Raw genomic sequence first — 4,752 nt, 5'->3', positions numbered from 1 at the left:
TTCACATGTTTCAAATTTTCCTGTCATCCATTACTTTATTGTCCTCAGGCCTCGGCCCAACTTAATGAGCTGTTAAGTGTTGTAGCATGGACCAAGTAATAATTCATTGTTCTAAGAAAAATAAATAATAATTGTAGAAAATGTTAATATAAAATATAAGAGAAGCGATAAAATGTAGAATTTTGGGGTTGTTCTACATTATTAAACACTTACTTTCACCATAAAATAAAATAATAATAATAAAAAAAAGTGCCCTTGGGGTGGTCCGGCCACCCTCCAGGGCCAAATCCGCACACAACCCCCCCCGGCGCAAAAAAAAAAAAAAGATTTAGCCTTTGGGGTGGTAGCGAATCTTTTCTTTTTTTGAGTTTGTATGGGATACATAATTTTTATTTTTTAATATATATAATATTTTATTATTTTTTATTAAAGGGACAAATGTCCCATTTATAATCCGAGAATATTTTTAGAGAGATTTTAACTTTTTTTTTTTTAACATGTCCACACAAGAAAAAATAAAAATAAAAAGACTTATAAAAAATAAAAAGAACCACTAAAGTCGTGTGGTTTCGACAATAACTTGTTAGAGCATTCCCAATGGAGGAGTCATATTTTTATGTAAAATGGCTTCTCAAAACTCACTTTTATCTAGTTTAGCTAAGCCATTTTTAAATGTCTCTACATCCGATTAGCTATATTTCTATCTATTCTATTAAAATATTTTTAAAAGTAAGAAAAGTTTTGAGAAAAAGAGAACATGTGAGAGGAAAAATGAGAAAAAATTTGGAAAGAAAAGAACATGCAGAGAAAAAGTAGGAAAAGATTTGGGAAAAAGAGAAAATAGGTGAGAGAGACAATGAAAAATAAAATAGCTCCTTTGAAAAGTGCTGCTATATTTAGCTTATTTTTTAGCTCTTCCAATCAAATATTTATTTTACATTTTCTTTTAGCTAATCCAATGTAGATGGTTTTTTAAATATTTGAAGAGTCATTTTAGATAAAAGTAACCTTTGACTCTTCCATTGGGAATGCTCTTAGTTTTCACTTTCACAAATTAGACTTTCAGCGCAAATTTCGAAAAAAAAAAAAAAAAAAAAAACAGAAAAAAAAAGTTGGGTCTCATTACTTTGTTAGCAAAACGTTACGTTTTGGAAAGAAAAAAAGCGTTGTGTCATTCATCTTCAATCTAAAAAAAAAAAAAAATTGGCAGATGGTGGCAAGTTTGCCATGGTGAGTCAGTGAGGATTAGGAGTGAAAAAATGGTTACTGTTAGTGATAATTAGCTAAAATTGATAATCGTAACCGCTTAGGCGGTTAGTAAAATTCATTAGGCAATTAACTCGTGAGTAGCGGTTAGTAACTTTAATTACCGCAAATAAACACACAAATAAATAAAGAGAATTGTTAGAATATATAAAAAAATATATTATATTTTCTGTATATTTAATATTTTATTTATTTATGGGATGATTGTAATCAAATATTGAGATTGTAATCAAATTAAAGGGATTTGATTACTATACTTGTATTTATGTAATACCCTATAAATAGAGACATTTGTATTATAGACAAATTAAGTTAATGAGCACAATATAGTTCTTATGAGCTATTCAATGTGGTGGACGTAGGTGTCTAACACCAAACTACCTGTAAATTCTTTTTGTTCTTTCTCTATATTGCTTCCTCTATTATTTTCACTTCATCATTATTTTCACGAAAATAACTCTGAACTTATCTAAAATACTTGTGAAAACATCTTATCAAATCCTATGAAAAAAAGTTCTTGTACCTTTTTAAGTTTCGGATGATGTGACGCAACAAAAGTATAAAGTAACTAACCAAAAAGTAGCGTCTTTGATTCTGCAAGGAGAAGCGTCTTCGTCTTCTACTCAAAGATAAGCTCTTCATCTCTAATTTGATAATAATTCAATTAAGGTTCCGTTTACTTCGACGTAAAATGGTTTTCTTCGTAAAATATTTTCAGGAAAGCCATTTTTCTTGAAAATATTTTCCGTCGTAAACATTTTACGGCATTTATCTTGCACACGGAAAATAATTTTTTTTAATATCTTTTTTTATATATATTTTTTCCAATAAGGTCCTCGTCGGGACCTGCACGGGACTTGTTCGAAACCCCGCAGGGACCTGCACGGGACCCACCCAGGACTTGCCGGGGACTTGACCGGGACCCAGACGGGACTTGACCAGGACCCGATCGGAACTTGACAGGGACCCGACTAGGCAATTCCCGGGCGGGTCTTGGGCAGGTCTAGTCAAGTCTCGGGCAGGTCTCGGTGAGGTCCCAGGCAAGTCCTGGGCAGGTCTCGGTCAAGTCCCGTGGGTCCCGATTAGGTCTTGGGCAGGTTCGATCAAGTCCCGAGCGGGTCTCAATCAAGTCCAGGCCAGGTCCTAGGCAAGTCCCGGGCGGGTCCCTCAGGAGTCCCGGGCAAGTCCAGGGCGGGTCCTGGTCAGGTCCCAGGCGGGTCTCGGTCAAGTTTCGGGTAGGTCCCGGGCGGGTCCCAGTTAAGTTCCAGGTAGGTCCCGAACGAGTCCCGGTCCAATCCCGGTTAGGTCCCGGGCGGGTCATGGGCAAGTGCCGGTTAGGTCTCGAGTGGGTCCCGGGCAGGTCCCACCGGGGTCCTGGACAAGCCCAGGGCGGGTCCCAGTCAGGTCCTGGTCAAGTCTCGGGCAGGTCCCGGGCGGGTCTCGGGCAGGTCCTGCGCGGGTCCCCGTCAAGTCCTTGGCAGGTCCTGCCGGGGTCCAGGGCAGGTCCTGGGCGGGTCCCGGTCAAGTCTCGGGCATGTCCCGGCAGGTCTCGGTCAAGTCCCGGGCGGATCCTTGTCAGGTCCAGGGTAGGTCCCGGGCGGATCCCGGTCAAGTCCTAGGAGGATTCCGGTCAGGTCTCGGGCAAGTCCCGGGCGAGTCCCAGTTAGGTCCCGGGCAGGTCCCGGTGAAGTCCCTGCGAGGTTTTGGGTGGGTTTTGGCACGATCCATCGATTTAAGAATGAGATGCTCATAGTCAGCAAATGGTTTACGGTTTTCAAAGTCGTAAACCATTTTCCGAAAATTAAAGAAGAATTTTCGGTCAAAAGGAAAATATTTTCCGTTGACCACTATTTTACGTTGAAGTAAACACCGAAAATACGGAAATCATTTTCTGGAAACCATTTTACGTCGAAGTAAATGGAGTCTAAGTCTTACATCATAAGCTAGCCTATTTATAAAAGAGAAATACTTGTAGATAAAGTAAACATAATCCTAGTAGTAATAGTAAACCTAATCCTAACAAAGAAATAAACATAATAAGAAAAAATAAAAATTCTATTTCAAACATGCATATGAATAATATTTAACATTGAAGATTTCATCTTAATCATGTAGGTCAATGAAAATTGTCTTAAAAAAATAAACAAAAGAAATAAATTAAAACTAACTATTCCACATTAATTTAAAAGATACTTTCAGAACTGACATCACACCATAAGCTGGGAGATTGAGATTGGTTTGTGTTAGGTTTACAATTCAACTCTGGGTGATAAAAAGGGATATTTTTTTATTTTTTATTTTTAATTATTATTGTCCTGAGCCTACATTAAAGAGTTTAGTTGGCATGCATATCCAAACATGAAGGAAATGAGTTTGATCTGAAGCAGAGAAAGGAAGCCAGCCTATACAATTAGAAAGTCACCTATAAACCCGATCTATCCAAAAGCAGAATCAACTAGTTATAGTTGGGGAAGGGAAAAAAAAGAAGAAGAAAGAAATAACAAAGGTAAGAAGCTTCGATTTTGTGATTTAGTTTCCGATTTCAAGAATAAGGTGTTTTATTTTTTCAAATTTCAAATGGGTCGTATGTCACTTTACTTTTAAATTATGCGTTTGTCATGTATATCTCTTTTGACATGATGAAGCAAGTAAGGTTTTTCTCTACTTAAGATTTTGATCAAATAAAATGGAGCAAGTCATACAAAGATTTATCTAGATGGTTCTCCATCCATCTAGAAGGTTCTTTACAAAGATTATTCTAGATGGTTCTACATCCATCTAGAAGGTTCTCTTCAAAGATTTATCTAGATGGTTCTCCATCCATCTAGAAGGTTCTCTTCAAGATGTATCTAGATGATTCTCTATTCATCTAGAAGGTTCTCAATTTGTCTTCATCATCTAGAAGGTTCTACCTTGGAGGCCAAGTTCATTCATCTAGAAGGTTCTAACTTGGGGGCTAAGTTCATCATCTAGATGATTCTAACTTTGGCTATAAATAGCCAAGGGGCCTTATGCCTTAGATGATTGATGCTTGAGGAAGATCAAGAACAACACACACAAGAAGAGAAGTCAAGAGAGCCTCAGTTATACTCCAGAGAGAGAGTTAAGAAAAGAGTGTTTTAATACACCATTGAGAGTGTATATTAGTTTCAACAGAAGTTGTTTCTCTCCGTATTGTTTTACTCTTGTATTAACTCAAGTTTTGCATAACTTGAGTAAACACCGCTGTAACAAGCTGTTTATAGTGGATTGATTGGAGTTACTTCCGAGAATGTAAGCCCACTGTCGAACCACGTAAATACTGTGTGTTGATCTCTTGCATTTATCATTCTATTATTATTCTGTGGAGTTTGCACAACCATTGAGTCAAGGGTGTGGCCATCCCTAACACTTTGGATGCTTTTCGCAATGTTCATCTCCTCTCTTCGCCTTCCTTGTCCTCTGGTTTGTCGGTATCATCTTTGTAGATTATTACTCGTCGAGGTG

The sequence above is a fragment of the Corylus avellana genome, chromosome ca4 (assembly GCF_901000735.1).
Source record: "Corylus avellana chromosome ca4, CavTom2PMs-1.0".
Classification (NCBI taxonomy): domain Eukaryota; kingdom Viridiplantae; phylum Streptophyta; class Magnoliopsida; order Fagales; family Betulaceae; genus Corylus; species Corylus avellana.
This window is presented reverse-complemented; position numbering follows the sequence as displayed.